At 39.3% G+C, this 16190-nt stretch overlaps 1 protein-coding gene across 5 annotated transcripts in view; it reads right to left on the reverse strand.

Annotated features, from left to right (window-relative positions):
* The window catches only part of TRIM9 (tripartite motif containing 9), a 263721-nt gene that overhangs the window by 126822 nt on the left and 120709 nt on the right, over positions 1-16190 (reverse strand). For all 5 annotated transcript variants that reach the window (XM_055361500.2, XM_004055164.5, XM_019009943.4 and 2 more), the window contains exon 3: positions 2274-2349. The gene's annotated coding sequence lies outside the window, so the exon portion shown is untranslated. The remainder of the gene's footprint in view (positions 1-2273; positions 2350-16190) is intronic.

Genomic DNA, 16190 nt, shown 5'->3' on the forward strand with positions numbered 1-16190 from the left:
CTAGAGTATGCTACTGCTGTTGTGTGCTTAGTTCTGTGTATCCATTAGGTCTATTTGGTCTATAATGTTAAATCCACTATTTTCTAACTGATATTCTTTCTGGTGTTCTATTCATCACTGATAGTGGAGTTATTGAAGTCCCCTACTACTATTGTATTGCAATTTGTCCCTTCAGAACTCCCAGTGTTTGCATTGTGTATTTTGGTGCTCTAATGCTGTGAGAACTGACCTTTTTATCCTTATAAAAATATTTTTGTTTATTGTGAGTTTGTGAATAATATTTGTGAATAAATATTTCTTTGCATATTGTGAGTTTTTGACTTAAAGTCTATTTTGTGTCATATAAGGATAGCCAGCCTGCTTTTTTTGGTTTATGACTTTCATTGAATAGATTTTTCCTTCCATTCACTATTAGCCTATGTGTGTCCTTAAGTCTAAAATGGGTCTCGTGTAGGCAACGTATAGTTGAGTTTTGATTTATATTCATTTAGCCACTCTATGTCTTTTGATTGAGGAATTTAATACATTTACATTTCAAGTAATTATTGATAGGGGAGAACATACTATTGCCATTTTGTTAATACTTTTTTGAGTTGTAATTATTTTCTCCTTTTCCTTTCTTGCTGTCTTCTTTTTTGTTTCATTGATTGTTTTGTAGTGATATATTTTAATTTCTTTCTCTTTTTCTTTTGTGTATCTTCTATATGTATTTTCTTTGTGGTTACTATAGGCTTACATGAAACATCTTATACTTATATTCTTTTTTTCTTTTTACTCTTCTAATTCAGTAACTTCAAATAACCTGTCTTTACACTGATAATTTCTTCTGCTTGAACAAGCCTGCTCTTGGACCAGTGTAGTGATTGTTTTCAACTTAGTTATTGTACTCTTCTGCTGCAAAATTTCAGTTTCATTCATTCTCTCTCTCTCTCTGAAAGTTTATACCTCTTTGTTGATATTTTCATTTTGTTTATACATTGTTTAACTGATTTCATTCAATTGTGTTCTGTTTAAGCTACCTTATTTAATACAGCTATTTTGAATTCTTTGTCACATAATTTATAGCTCTCTACTTCCCTATGGTCAGTTTCTGGAGATTAATTTAGTTCCTATATTTGGGCCATATTTCTCTGTTTCTTCATATGCTTGTGATTTTTATTTATTTTTTTTATTTTTTGAGACAGAGTCTTGCTCTATCACCCAGGCTGGAGTGCTGTGGCATGATCTCGGCTCACTGCACCCTCCGCCTCCCAGGTTCAAGCAATTCTCCTGCCTCAGCCTCCTGAGTAGCTGGGATTAAAGGCACCTGCCATCGCACCTGGCTAATTTTTGTATTTTTTAGTAGAGATAGGGTTTCATCATATGGGCCAGGCTGGTCTCAAACTTCTGACCTCAAGTGCCTCTGCCCACCTCAGCCTCCCAAAGTGCTGGGATTACAGGCGTGAGCCACTATGCCTGGCTGCTTGTGATTTTTTTTTTTTTTTTTTTTGAGACTTGGGAATTTAAAAAGCCAGCTACTTCTCTTTACCTTTTTTGAGTACCTTCAAGAGAAGCAGAGATCATCACCAATCAGCCTGGATCAGAATTCTGAGGGCCTCTCAATCTTTTTCTGGAGATGTGTCTTCTCTAGCCTTGTGCATGTAATTTCCCAGTTAGAGAGGTTTGTGAATTTCTTTTTCAGGAGCTTGTAGTCTCTTGCTATCTCTGGTGCCTGTCTGTTGTACTGAAGGTTACTGGTGCTGCAACAAGTTGCTAAGCTCTCCTTTGCTCTCTGTAGCTCCCAGGCATCCAAAGTATGCTATTTCTTTCACCACTCTGAGCCAGGTGAGACAGAAACCAGTCCCTCAGGCAGCCCCCACACCCTCTGCAAGCTGGAAAATTAGATGCATGTTGCACCCTTCTCTTTCAAACCAAGAACTGAGCATCATCTCCTGATAGCAGTGAGCTGTGCTGGCTTCTGACTGTGGTGCTGCAGATTCTCTCATGCTGCAGCAAACTTTTATTCACTGAGCCACTTTTATTCACTGAGTTCTATTTTATTCTCTGAGCTTCTAGGTATCCAGAGTATGCAGGTTTCATCAGGACTAAGTTAGGCAAGAAAGAAACCAGTCCCTTGACCAGCTTCTGAAAAGCTGGAACACTGCATGCATGTTCCACTCCCATCTTCTCTTTCTCTCCTGAGGAGAAACCACAAATTGGACACTTTCTCCCAGCTGTGCTGGGCTATGTCAAATTGGGTGAGGGGTAATTGAAGGTAGAAGGCAATGGCTTACCTTCATTTCAATGCAGCTGTTCTCAGCTTTGTGCTCACTTGGGGTACTCTGACTTCTTAACCAGTTCCTGGAGTTCCTGTAAAGACATTTTGGACTGGACATTCTTGTTAAGTCTCTTAACAAGGGAGTTACAACTGGAGCCTCCTACTCCACCATCTTGCTGATATCACCCTTCTTTTTTTTTTTTTTTCCAAGACAGAGTCTCGCTCTGTCACCCAGGCTGGAGTGCAGTGGTGCGATCTGGGCTCACTGCAACCTCCGCCTCCCGGATTCAAGCTATTCTGCCTCAGCCTCCTGAGCAGCTGGGACTACAGGTGCCCGCCACCACGCCCGGCTAATTTTTGTATTTTTAGTCGAGATGGGGTTTCACCATATTGGCCAGGCTGGTCTCGGACACCTGACCTTGTGATCCGCCTGCCTCGGCCTCCCAAAGTGCTGGGATTATAGGCGTGAGCCACTGCCCCCAGCCCACCCTTCCATTTTTAAATACAATTCAGTTTATTGTATTTCTAGCATGTATAATATAATTTTCCATTTTAAACTTTAAAAACATTTCTGGACATCACAGGATATATAACAAGAGTGCTTGTGTTCATTCAGGACTGTATAATATATAGAAAATATTCCTATTCATTATCTAACCTGTTACAATGTGGGAGGTAATCAACGCAGGCATCTTAGTTTTACAGGTGCAAAACTCTCATGACTTCTGTAAGGTTACATAGTAACAAGCAGAGCCAGGTCCAAGCCAGGACTTTTGACATGTAGTCGGGTTCTCTTTCCACTCACTGAGCTAGCAGAAAGACAAGAATAATTTTTTTTTTTTTTTTTTGAAATGGAGTCTCACTCTGTCGCCAGGCTGGAGTGCAGTGGCATGATGTCGGCTTACTGCAACCTCCACCTCCCAGGTTCAGGCGATTCTCGTGCCTCAGCCTCCCAAGTAGGTGGGACTACAGGCGCCTGCCATCAAGCCCGGCTAATTTTTTGTATTTTTAGTAGAGACAAGGTTTCACCGTGTTAGCCAGGATGGTCTCAATCTCCTGACCTTGTGATCCGCCCACCTCGGCCTCCCAAAGTGCTGGGATTACAGACGTGAGCCACCGCGCCCGGCCTAAAATTATTATTTTTTAATGGTAAAAAAAAGTTAATGAGAGAAAGAATAAGGTAAGAGAATTTATAAATATCTCAGACTTGAATATAAAGATTTATTTATTTATTTATTTATTATTATTTTTTTGAGCTGGAGGTCTTGCTCTGTCACCCAGGCTGGAGTGCAGTGGCACAATACCAGCTCACTGCAGCCTCAACCTCCTAGGCTCAAGGGATCCCACTTCAGCCTCCCACATAGCTAAGACTACAGGCATTTGACACCAGGTCTATCTAATTCTTTGTATTTTTTGTAGAGACAAGGTATCCTTATGTTGCCCAGGCTGGTCTCAAATTCCTAGGCTCAAGTCATCTTCTTGCCTTGGCCTTCCAAAATCCTAGGATTACAGGCATGAGCCTAAAGATCTTCAATGGACTGATTCTTTCAACTTGACCATTCCTTAAACAGGGAAAGCACCAATTGTGCTTCTAAAACAAGATTTCTCATAATCATATGAGCTGTATAATCTTGTGCAAGTCCTGTACCTTTTGGGTCTAAAGTTTCCAAGTCTTAAGAGTACCTAAATGGTTCCTCAGGTCCCTTGAAGCTTTGTCAATCTCTGACTTTAGTACGCACATTGTATTTCTGGGAATAAGGAGGAAGAGGAGGAGGAGAAGAAGGAAAATGAAGGAATGAAGAGGGAGGAGGAGGAGAAGGAACAAGAGGAGAAAGAGAATCTGCTCTGTAGTCTCCAAGGAAAAAATGTTCAGATTATTTTTCCTCTGGCCTGATGAGAATGAGGATGGGCTCTGGGGTCCACGTAGTGCTTGAAACATCTTGGGTACATTCTTGCACAGATGAATGGTCAGATTTACTTGCTAAGTGACATCTAAATAGGATAAAATAGAGCTCAAGCTCATTCAGGAGAGGAAAATTGCTAAAATATGGCTATAGTATTACTAGCCATTTTATTATTACTTTCTGTTCTTTGCTATAAATTTGTATTCAATTTGTCACGCAGTGAATATCTATGATTAAAAATAAAACCCAAGTTTAATATAATAAAATATTAGCTTGATAATGCAAGCAGATAAAAAATTAAAATACTTTTGGTATGGTACCTAATTTTTCACTAACACTTATATATTGGATCTTATTTGGTCCTCACTATCCTGGCAGTAAGTGACATTAAAGAAATGGAGGCTCTGACAAGTTACATAGTGTGTTCAGGGTCATGCAGACAACAGTGGAGTAGGCAAATCAAATTTGTAAGATAATTTTTGTTGTCATATTTTTTAGAAGTGGCATTCTACTATGTAACATTTTTTCAGCTTCAGTAATATTTATAGGGTAGTTATATAGTAAAATGAAATGCCAAATTGTATGAGATGGCTAATATTTACTATTCCATATTTCTCTTCCATGATGCCACTAATGAACATTATACTAGAATGCCTTTATGTAGATTTTTGGATAGTTTCATTTCATTGCTGGTTTTGGAACTCCTAGCTTTTTAAATTTTACTAACCTTATAATTTTACTTCTGATGAGAACCCGAATGAGAATGATCATTTTTCTTGCCCCAAATCCACAATTTAAATCTCTTTGAGTTGCTGACAATCATGTCTTAATTAATTCACTGCTGAATTATTTTATACCACCTCACAAATTTGGCTGTACATTTGGTTCTTCACTGTGACTCTCAATTCTCCTTGAATAACTCCTTGCACAGTATAGGTAATAAATAATTATTTATGGGTCAAACTAACATCCTCTTTTATATTCTTACAGATTCAAATTAACCGCAACATGAGGCTTTTATGCAAGTTTCTTTGTGGTTTTGAAAATAGCTGGTTCTCTAAAAGAGCAGTTCAAAGCACCCAAGTAAAGATCATATGGCCTTAATTTTTTAAAATAACACAATTCAACTTAAAAATACTTATTGCTCACTTTTTAATTATGAGATATATAATGAAGCCATCCCTGCCCTGTCAGAATTGCTTTATTAGAGAGTATAAGACAAGCCATTTATGATCAGAGTATAAGACCACGAGTGCCAGGAAAGGGGTCCAGAGTGTGGCAGGGGGTCAGAAGAGGGAAAGCAGCGCATGTGGAGGAAGTTCAGAAGTCTTCATGGGTAGGATTCAAAAGAAGGAGCTGGGGAAGGGAAAAATGTCTAGTAGGGCATGCAGTAAGCAGAGAAACTACAGCTTGGGGCTTTTGACCATGTAATGTAGTAAAGGGGCATCAGCCCTGAGTTATTATTTTGGTCATATATGGCACAAGATCATAGGGATGGTAGAAGCAGCTGGACTTCAGGGCAGAAACATGTCCGTGAATTTTAGCATCCTCTGACAGACTTGGAGTAACTCATTGCTAACTAGTGAAAATCTGATATTCTCCAGGATCTAAAGAGGGAAAAGAGGCTGGATGCAGTGGCTCACACCTGTACTTCCAGCACTTTGGGAGGCCAAGGCAGGAGGATCACCTGAGGCCAGGAGTTCAAGATCAGCCTGGAAAACACAGGGAGACTCCATCTCTATAAAGAATAATAATAATAAAATTGTCCAAGTATAGGTGGCACATGCTTGTGGTCCTAGCTACTCAGGAGGCTGAGCCAAGACGATCACCTGAGCTCAGGAGGTTGGGGCTACAGTGAACTGTGATCGCACCACTGCACTCCAGCCTGGGTGACAGAGCAAGATCCTGTCTCAAACAAAAACCAACCACAAAAAAAAAAAAAAACCATGAAAACAGGAACAAAAATAAACAGGAAAAAATGATCTTTAACAGTATGCTTTTTCATTACTAAAACAATATACATTCATTGTTTAAAAAGACAAATAATTTAGAATCAAGAACTAAAGTATTTTCACTTTTTTGGTACTATTCTCTTTTGGTGAAGAGGGCAGCTGAAGCAGGGCCAGATAGCATCTATTTAGGTTACTCAAATATTGCAGTCTTTGTTTGAGATCCTCCATTCCAGTTGCCACGTGTAGTGAAAAAAGCATCAATACTGATATCTGGTAGATCTGGATGTAAATCCACTGACTAGCCACATGAACATAGGTATAAATTTCATGAGGATTTTGTTTCGTTTGCTGCTATATTCCCAGTAACTAGAACAGTGCCAGGAACTTAACAAGTACTTCATAAATATTTGTTGAGTGAATTAATGGTGCTTTATGAACCTTCATTTTATTATTAATAAGGTGGGAAATATCCCCAATTCGAAGATTCGTATTGAGGAATTAAACAAGAAAATTATTGGGGAAAGCATCCAACACAGTTCATTTCACATACCAAGTTTCTAAAGACATGACTTTCTTTCCATCCTCAGATAAAGATTACACTTAACTATATATTTCAACAATTAATTCCTTTTTTGTTTTTACAACTATTGTGTTAGTCTGTTTGCATTGCTATAAAGGAATATCTGAGACTGGGTTATTTATAAAGAAAAGAGGTTTACTTTGGCTTATTCTTCTGCAGGCTGTACAGGAAGCGTGGCACCAGCATCTGCTCCTGGTGAGGGCCTCAGGAAGCTTCCAGTCATGGCAGAAGGCAAAGGGGGAGCAGACACATCACATGGTGACAGTGGGAGCAAAAGAGGCATGAGGAGGAGCAAGAGATGGGGGAGGAGGAGCCAGGCTCCTTTAACAACCAGCTCTCACATGAACTAATAGAGTGAGAACTCATTACCATGGGGAGGGCACCAAGCCATTCGTGAGGAATCCACTCCCATGACCCAAACGCCTTCCACCAGGCTCCACCTCCAGCATTGGGTATCACATTTCAACATGAGATTTGGAGGAGACAAATATCCAAACCATAACATTTAGTATCTGATTTAGTATCTGTAGAGCTAAGAACATGATGTTTTTAAAACATGGCTTGGGAAAACAAACCAGTATTGGCTTTGATGCTTTCTTTTTTTTTTTTTGAGACAGAGTCTTGCTCTGTCACCCAGGCTGGAGTGCAGTGGTGTGATCTTGGCTCACTGCAACCTCTGCCTCCCTAGATCAAGCGATTCTCCTGCCTCAGCCTCCCAAGCAGCTGGGATTACAGGCTTGCACCACCACGCCTGGCTAATTTTTGTATTTTTAGTAGAGATGGGGTTTCACCATGTTGGTCAGGCTGGTCTCAAACTCCTGACCTCATGATCCGCCTGACTTGGCCTCCCAAAGTGCTGGGATTACAGGTGTGAGCCACCGTGCTCGGCCAGCTTTGATGCTTTTTGCTAGCTCAGCTGAAGCCTGCCCTGTGTGAAATGGAGACAGGGCACAGAATGAATGGTGGGATGATGCAGTCATGCGCTCCTTGGTGTTTCTCTGGGAACACTAATGGGTTCACCTGTTTTCAATGACTTGACCAACAAATTCAGTTTACAAAGTGAAAACAGAATAGTTGAACAGGACTTGTCCATAGATATAGCTCAAGTTAGAAATCTAAGTCACATAAAGGCTAGCTTCCTTTATTCAATGTAGGTAAATTTCCTATACTGATAATTCTATAGAATTTTATAAAAATTCAGTCCAGGCCAGAATGGTTGCTCATGCCTATAATCCCAGTGCTTTGAGAGGCTGAGAAGGGAGGATCACTTGAGGCCAGGAATTTGAGACCAGCATGAGCAACACAGTGAGAGGTTTTCTCTAAAAAAAAAAGAAAAGAAAAGAAAAGAAAAATTAGCTGGGCATGGTGGCATACACCTGTAATTCCACCTACTTGGAAGGCTGAGACTGGACAATCGCTTGAGCCCAAGAGTTTGAGGTTGCAGTAAGCTATGATCATGCCACTACATGCCAGCCTAAGTGACAGAGTGACACCCTGAATATTAAGAAAATTCAACCCAACAAAATGTGTGCCAAGAACTATGCTAGATGCTAGGGATACAAAGGTGAATAAGAAATTTCATTTCTTATTTCAGAAATTTCATTCTGTTTTTAGATTCAGAATAGGATTTGCAAGTGACAAAGAAGATAGTGCACTGCCTCATGCCGGTCACTTGGCTTTTGAGACTAGCTTAGCTATGACATGCAAAGTGGTTGCTCTTAGGCTCATAACTAAATAGGCCTCTAAGTAGTAGAGGTTGGCTCAAACTAAAAAAAAAAAATCTCCACCAGAAATACCATTTGACCCAGCAATCCCATTACTGGTTATATACCCAAAAGATTATAAATCATTCTACAATAAAGACACATGCACACGTATGTTTTATGTTTACTGCAGCACTATTTACAATGACAAAGACTTGGAACCAACCCAAATGCCCATGAATGATAGACTGAATAAAGAAAGTGTGGCACATACACACCATGGAATACTATGCAGCCACAAAAAAGAATGAGATCATGTCCTTTGCAGGGACATGGATGAAGCTGGAAGCCATCATTCTCAGCAAACTAACACAGGAACAGAAAACCAAACACCACATGTTCTCACTCATAAGTGGGAGTTGAACAATGAGAACACATGGACACAGGGAGGGGAACATCACACACCGAGTCTTGTCAGGGGATGGGGGGCAAGGAGAGGGAGAGCATTAGGACAAATACCTAATGCATGCGAGGCTTAAAATCTAGGTGATGGGTTGATAGGTGCAGAACACCATGGCACATATATACCTATGTAAGAAACCTGCACATTCTGCACATGTATCCCGGAACTTAAAGTAAAATTAAAGAACAAAAACAAAAACAAAATTGGCAATGACCAATAAAAGCATTTCCTCTTTGAATAAATAAATAAATAAATAAAATCGCCAACCACTGTCATATCTTAGATAGCCAGTATAACCTCTGACCCTAGAGAAAGAGAAAAGTCCTGCCACATTGCAAGACCTACCACCATTCCCATTCAGAGATGATTGGCAGGGGTGTGTCCTTTCTTCTCCCCAGAGATTGACCGGGGAAACATCCATTCCTTTTAGGCGTGAGTCCACATCAGTCAGAGCTTTTAGACAGTCCAGATAGTTGATAGTACCTTTCCTAAAGTCTGGCTTATTCAGTTTTACAATACTTTTCAAAGACAGTACAGACTGGGGCTAAACTTAGTTTAAAATTTTCTTCTACTTATAACGGCAGACAAAGACCCAATACATTATGGAACAGAACACTGACCATCTCAACTGGAAATTTGTGGATTGTAGTTAACAATGAACAGGTACAGTTTTCCACCAAACAATAGGTGAGAATTTCTTTAGTCAGGTGATTTTCACTAAACAAAAGAAAGCTGATTTACTGATATTACTACTGCTAAGGACAAAATCCTTTCCCTTTTAAATGACACTTACCCCCATGCAAGTTTCCCCATCACCTGCTGCAGGGACTGATGAAGCCTCACATTATGAGTATCTGTGATTTGTCAGTGACTGCGGCCACTGACAGTGTAGACCTGAGTTACATTTTGGTATCTTCTTTGTCTCTTCGTCTGTTAATAAGTATCTACTAAATGCTTATAGGGAACAATGCTGCTTTTTCTATTTGCTACTTTTAATTTCATTTTTAATCTCTGCTTTTATTCTTTTATTTACTATTCTTGGGGAATTGTGTGATTAAGCTAATCATAAATATATGGTCTAGTATGTTCTTTTGTGTATACCATGTATAGATCTGTTCGTGAGAGCATATGAAGATTTTATCAGGCTCTGCAAGTGCCATCACAAAACATTCATGGAAGCTAGCAAGCCAGTAGTATTAATCCAAATTCTTATGTGAACCACTAGGAAAAAAACTGGGAGGATTAAAACATTATCAGCTTTTGTCTTCTTTTATCAGTACAGATTAAAATAATTTTAAAAAGAAAAACACACTGATTTGTTGATAAAATTGACTGATAAATTACAATGTGACGAAAGGAGAGACAGTCAGTATACTCAATTCAGTGATGTTGGGAATCACTGCATCAAAGACTATGGGTGTACACTTGCAAACCAAGTTTACCTGTGATTAGCTAAGGAGCCTAGGGAGTGAGGTCATCTTAACAGTCAGGAAAGCTTCTTGGAGATTGAAGGATGTAATACAAAGGAACCAAGTGTGGTCCTGTCTTCCACTCCCATGATTTCCCATGAGATGTAAATGTCAAGAGGCTCAGCTGAATGAACTAATTGATTTGTCATTAGTTATGAAAATCGGAAAACAAATACTGACATCTTTGTTGGGTTCAGAGATTTCGTGAGCAAAAATATATATGCAACCAAGATTTAGTTATATCATTTATAAAAACCACACATCAGCCTTTACTCTCTCCTGCTGGACAATGGGGTGATGTCCAACGGGAGCTAAGGGAACATGTCGTGGTGGTCATTCCTGTTCAGATGCAGATGTTGAGAAATGGTTTTCTGCAAGTCTCCTGTAAATAACCATTTACTACAGAGAATTTCACTTCAAAGGCAATTATCTTGTTTATATTCTTTTTGAAGAGGTCATTAATTACAAAATAAGTCTAGAAAAATCAAACCTTTGTCTAATTTTCTTTTGTTAGACTACATCTCCAAAGATTCTAATGCATATTCATTAAATTCATCATTGGGTCAATTCTAGATTTGGGGAGATGTTGAATTATCAGGCTAATGATAACTTTTTTTTAAGAGAGATGGTCTTTCTCTGTAGCCCAGGCTGGTATGCGGCATGACTACAGGCAAGGGCCACCAGACCCACTAATTTTACTAATTTTTGTAAAGATGGGGTCTAGCTATGTTGCCCAGGCTGGTCTTTAACTCCTGGAATCAAGCAATCCTCCTGCCTCAGCCTCCCAAAGTGCTGGGATTAGAGGAATGAGCCACTGTGCTTGGCCTAATGATATATTCTTAATAGCTATGCTCCAGAAACTCCTAGAGGCCTGATAGGAGAATAGGAGCCAGTTTTCCCCTCCTCTAAGCCTCTTTGCTCAAGATTCTTTGATCTGTGGCACCATGCTAGCAGCTGTATTACAAAGGATATAGGCAAGGGGGAGATCTTGAGAAGAGGAGGCATGGTGGGCTCTGAGTACCGGAGAGTGGAGGAAAGGGCCTGGCAAGAGGGACAACATGTGCAGAATAGAATATACAGCTACAGAATGGGTAACATTATGGACTCAAGATTAATGAATGGAGACATCTCTTGCCAGAGTTGGGAGAGACAAAGAAGAGACAGCTCATTGCCACTGGGAAGGAATGGCCAGGTATAGGCTGTCTGTGCACATCAATGATGTGACTCAGAAGGAAAGCTGTATCCAGTTTTATATTTTGATGTGTGCCTGGCTGGTTCAACCTCAGCTTTATGTCCATTTGTTGATAAAACCATGAGAAAAGTCTTAAAACATGCAGTGGATGTTAATATACTCACTTCTAAAATTCCAGAGCCCAGAGGCCAAAGCTGTTCTGTTCCTGCTTCCTGGGGCAGGGGGTGGGGTGGGGTGCAAAATAAGGGAACATGACATATTTATAATATATTTATAATGATTGTGTATAATGCCTAGTGGGTTATTAGCTTTCAGTAATCCATTTCATAATGTTTTCGTAAAACAGTGGGATAGGAGAAATAGTGTAAGTTTTAGTGATGTATTCCCTTCCCAAGTTGAAAGTTTTGGTTGCTAGAGAAATGATTTATTAGTAAAAGTAATTTAAATATCAAAATTCAAAGTGTTTATTTGAAATTTAATGTACCTGACCTGAAACCATAATTATTAGACACCTTTTCTCCAAGTTAAGACATTTACCTGAGAACCTATGTTTAACAGCCTTTCCTAGAAAATTAATTAGAAACAAACTACTTCCTTATTAGTGTGAATGGTTTAATAAGCTATTTTAAAATTATAATCATTCATAGTTCAATAAGTTTAAAATTCTTTTGTTGGTGCAGGCATTTTCTCACAGATTAGACTATTATCTGCCTCTTTTATTGTATGATGGGCTTTGCTTCTATTTCTTTCAGTATTCTTGTCTACATTCTGGATACCAAGGCCATACCTGTAGCTTTTGATAGCACCTGTATAGGAACTAAGGGCCCCTTAGGAGTAAAAAGCCATCAGCGAATTTGTTCATAACAGTAATTTGTTAATAAATATCTTTTAGTTTCTACCGTGTGAAGATAAGTGATGGTACAGAAGTACTGATTTCACCCATTTGTATCCAGTTAAAATGCTAACATAATAGTAATAGCAGTAGTAATGATGGTACTTTATGAAGAGCTAAGTGCCAGGTACAATGCAGGCACTGTGCTAACCAATAACGTGCATTGCCTCATTTAATCCTCACAGCCTCCTCATGAGGTAGACTTTATTGTCTCCATTTATAGTTCAGGAAACTGAAGTTCAGATAGTTAACTGCCTGAGATCTCACAGTTACTAAATGGAAGAGTTGGGATTCTAATGTTAAGTTTAACGACTTGTTTTAGTTGGCTAAGGCTGCCATAACAAAGTACCAAAAACTGGGTTCTTAAACAACAGAAACTTATTTCCTTGCAGTCCTAGAGACTAGAAGTTCAAGATCAAAGTATCAGCAGGGTGGGTTTTTTCTGAGGCCTCTCTCCTTGGCTTGTACATGGCCATCTTCTCCCTTTGTCTTCACATGAGCTTTCTTCTGTGCCTGTGTATGTCCTGATCTACTCTTCTTACGATGACACCACTCATTTTGGATCAGGGCCCACCCTAATGAATTCATTTAAGCTTAATTATCTCTTTAAAGACTTTATTCCCAAATACAGTCACATTCTGCAGTACAGAAGGTTAGGGCTTCAACATATGAATTTGGGGGAACACAGTTCAACCCATAAAAGTCCTTAAACCATGAAGTCTGTGTATTACCACTAAGAGGAAATATCAAGTCAGCTAGACATTTCCATTCTGGTATAAATTAGTTTTTCCCCAACTAATTTCCTGCAGGAAGATGTGGATGGTGAAACTTATGGAGAAACTTGGGGGCTCTGGGTCCTTTAGGGAATGAAGAAAAGCCACCAAAAGTGGGAACAAGGACAGAAACTAGAAGGACAGCATCTCCTAATTTGCTGTTTTGGGTAGGACCAAACTTCTGCAATTAAATTAAATACAGCATCATTTTCTAATTTTGTTTGTATATTTAATCTTTCTAGCTTCTCCTCATTTTTGTTCTGAAAGCATCATTGCTCTCCAACCAAGCTGGCAGGCTCCTCATCTCTTGGAAAAGGTCCTGAACAAATCCCATTGTAACTTGCGAAATAGGACCAAAAAAAAAAAAAAAAAAAAAAAAGAAACTAATAATCTGCTAGATTCTCTATCATTTAAAAATATTATTAAAAATTATAGACATCCGTTAATATAGATTGGAATCCAGAAATCATTCGTGGGTATCTGGAATGTTTAATAAGAATTCACAGGAAGCCAATCAACATCAGGGATGGTTTTTCCTTGTGAACTCCCAATTTCCATCATAGGTATTTCATCTAAAGGAATATATCAGAAAGTAAACCAGAGCACTGCTCACATCCTGCCTTCCAAGAGTTCTTATTTCTATAACCTTTTGGGAGCCAAAGCTAATGAAGAAAGCAGGGCCTTCCTTCTACCCTCATCTATCAAGAGCCAGATTCTCCCATTACTTTTTCTCTTCCTACGCCAGTGAGTTTGTCCATGGGGCATACTGCTGAATTTGCCACTTGTCTAGAGGCAAAATTAACTACCAATTTACTTTTGGACACTCAGCTCAATGTGAATAATCCTGTTTGACAGCCTGTTAAGTGCCTTCTGAGTCAGGAAGGGCTAGTACATTTCAGTTTGCACACCAACTCCAAATGATTGATGGGTAGTGACTGTCTAGGTAAGGGCAGTGTTGAGAAAGTTGTGAGGCCATTTTTTTTTAAAGAAAAAAATGCCATAATCAATTAGTGAGGTCTACCATGGGAGAGGGACTAGTGGCACAAATATAAATGATCTTTCATCAGTAATAAACTCAAAGCTGCAATTTATAGTGAGCTTACCCTGTGCCAGGCACTGGGCCAAGCCTGGTACATGCATTATTTCAGCGAATGTTCACAACTTTCCAGGGTAAGAGTTACATATCTCTATTGCAAGGATAAAGAAACTCGGGCACAGTGGGTTTAAATAAGCAGCTCAAGGTTATCTGCCTAGTAAGATTCAGAGCAGAGCAATCATCATATAGATTCTTGGAAAAAATGCACTGAATATGTGAATTCGGATTTGAGCTGAGGCTGCTGCAGGCAAGGCTACAGTGCTGGTATCACTGTGAGACTGCAGGGCATCACCAAGGACCCAGGAGGGGAACTTCCTTAGATGTGCCCTCAATACAGCCTTCCTAACTTGGAGCTGGCAGGCTTGTCTTCTCATAATTGAGTCCGCAGATACTTACTGAGCATCTACACTGTGCCAAGCATCCAGAATGCGGCAAGCACAATAGGGTTCCCTGTTCTTGAGGAGCTTATGCTCAAGTTGAGAGAGGCAGACAATAAACACATAAACAAATAAGATCACTTCAGGCCTAGATAAATGCTGCAGAGTTGCTTAAAGAGGGTTACTGGATGGGACCATGTGAGAAGAACTACTTTAGCCAGGGATGAAGAGTTCTCTGAGAAAGGGATCTGAAAGGTGAGAAGAAGGCAGTGTGGGGAAAATATGAGACAGACAGAAGGAGGAGCAAATGCAAAGACTCTGACACATTAGGACCTTGTCATGTTTGCAGGAAAAGGCTCGGTTATTGGCCATTCTCTCACTGTTATTTGAAGACTAAAAAGCATGGCCATGCTTCAGTGATTGTCTGAATTTCAGTGCCCCTGCACAAACTACTTGGTGGGGAAAATAGAATAAAGTGATCTTCCTTCTGTTTTTCTTTTCTCTCTTCCGCCCTGTAAATGTTTATGTCAATAAGTCAGTAAGGAGCCACACACATGCCCAAACCTTCAGCATTTTGAAGAATTAATTTGCTTAGGGAAGAATATGAACTTACAGCATGTCTTGTAGAGAATATCTATTGATAATATACATAATAGTCACACATCAAACAAACTAGTATTAGGGAGAATCCTTTCATTAACACAATCTAGAGAGTTTATCTTTGAACACTAGGAATAGGTTAGAAAACTCAAGAAAAAGTAAAATCATTTTCATGAGTTTTGATACAATCATCATATATTTCCCACAGAGTGGACTCTCCTTGTTCTAATCACATGATCCTTTGGGACAGGTGTTGTGAGGAGGACACCTCAGAATAAGGGGTATCATGCCATGACACTGTGTTTTTTTTTTTTCTCGGAGCTTTTTCTGACATTGATTTGAGATTGGTTTTCATTAGTTTATGTAATATTTTAAATGAAAATAATGTGCATGCATTTCATGGTTATTACAGTATAAATAGGACAACTATTAGCTAAAAGCTTGAATTAACCTTTGCAAAGTGGCCCAACAAAGCTTCCTCCTGAGACAAAACCTCTGGCATCACTGTCTCACATATCTACACTTATTTAATAAACATTTATCAAGTACACCCAAAAAGTGCCAAATTCTATGAAAGGTAAATAAAAAGCAGATAAATCATTGTTTCTACCCTTGAGAAACTTGTATTTCATTGGGGATAAATATTTGAAAGAGCTAAGGAACAAAGCTAGAGCAATTCAGAAAAAATAATAGGTAACTAAGATTTGCACAGAGCATCATAGATCATCTTCATATGCCTTTCTTTGTTTCACTTGCACAATGGTCTTTTGAGATAGTTACTGATATTATCCCCATTTCCCAGATGAAGAAACTGAAGCTTAGAGAGGTAAAATACACAAAACAACTAGTAAAGGCCAGGAGCAGGCACTGTAGTAGTTAAGAGCAAGGGCTCTGGGGTTAGACAGACTGAATTAGTTTTACAAACTTGGGTA

The sequence above is a fragment of the Gorilla gorilla genome, chromosome 15 (genome assembly GCF_029281585.2).
Source record: "Gorilla gorilla gorilla isolate KB3781 chromosome 15, NHGRI_mGorGor1-v2.1_pri, whole genome shotgun sequence".
NCBI lineage: Eukaryota > Metazoa > Chordata > Mammalia > Primates > Hominidae > Gorilla > Gorilla gorilla.